At 40.3% G+C, this 1364-nt stretch overlaps 1 pseudogene; it reads right to left on the reverse strand.

Annotated features, from left to right (window-relative positions):
• Window positions 1–139: 139 nt before the first annotated feature.
• On the reverse strand, window positions 140–773 carry LOC105805801 (annotated as a pseudogene).
• Window positions 774–1364: the final 591 nt, after the last annotated feature.

Raw genomic sequence — 1364 nt, forward strand, 5'->3', positions numbered from 1 at the left:
ATTTTTAAAAGAATATTTTTATTGCTGTGATACGATGGGTTTAACAATTGAAGCACAATATGGTAACTACATTGTACTGTTTAAACTAATTCATAGCAGATGGAATATGTTTGATTTTTTAAATATAATCAAGATGAGACTAAACAGTTATAAACAGTGAAATATTAGAAAATAGTGAAATACTAGAAAACAGTGAATGAATAAATAAGATGATTTTTTTCCTTATTTTGCTTTTAGGAACCTGGAAAAAATTGTCTTGAGTTTCAAATATTCTGGTAGAGCTAGTGGCTTCTCAGCTTCTTCAATATCACCTTGAGTGGCTGAAATAAGTGACTCTAAAGAATCAAAGTTCTTTTCTAGTCGGAGATAGCCAAGCATGGTCACATGGAGGATTTCCCCGTGGAAGTCCTCTCTGAAGGTATACACGATATGAGTTTCCATGGACTCGTTTGTATTCTTGTAGCATGGGTTCCATCCTATGCTCGCCACAAACTTATGGCCTTCTCCACTTCCAACACTAGCCCAACCATAATAAATGCCAATGGCTACATCAGCTGGAAGATTATCTACTACTTGTTGTGGAAAGTTAGCTGTGGGGACGCCCAGACACTTGGAGCTGTGGCTGAAGCCCCCCGCACCACTTGGCCCCGGCAGAAGTACTGCAGGTGCTTAATGACGACGGCTGTGGCCAAGTCCCCAAGGCCAGCAGAGCCACCGATGACAGCCCCTGACCCAACAGAAGCTACCCAGCAACTCTGGGCTGCGACTCCCATCCTTTTATTACTTACGTTCAAAAATTCATACCATGTTTTCCTTCCTCACTTTCTTTTTGCTCTTTCCTCTTCCTTCTCCTGCTTCTTTGGTTTCTTTACATAAACTGGTTATCAGATTCATGTCTTGGGAGAACAAGACTGAGGAGCTATGGTTCTGAACCCTTATCTGTTCCATCAGATCTGACATGTGATAACGTTTTTTTGAGGGAGGGCATTTCCATAAATGCCTTCACTGGATTTTAAATGAGCCATTTACAGGACAGAGATGTGTATATATGTATGCATGTATGGTGGGTGTAAAAAACCATTGGCTGTTTGCTTCTTTTCCAATTTCCCTACTTCCCATGAAATTCCTCTGGGATGTATTAAATAATGACAGAAGTCACAACTGCTATTTATTAAACTCTTCTGTCGAATATGCGCTCTTTTATCAGCACAACAATTCTGTGAAAGAGGAGAGAAGCTGTAGTTAAATGACATGCTTAAGGTTACATAGCTGACATTAATAAGTAGATAAAGCAGTATAACCTGGGTTAACCCCACAACCACAGTGGCTGTGCTCTGAGTTGGGAAGCCTTAGCAAAGTAGCTG

The sequence above is a fragment of the Propithecus coquereli genome, unplaced genomic scaffold (genome assembly GCF_000956105.1).
Source record: "Propithecus coquereli isolate 6110/MARCELLA unplaced genomic scaffold, Pcoq_1.0 Scaffold134, whole genome shotgun sequence".
In the NCBI taxonomy this organism is placed as follows: domain Eukaryota; kingdom Metazoa; phylum Chordata; class Mammalia; order Primates; family Indriidae; genus Propithecus; species Propithecus coquereli.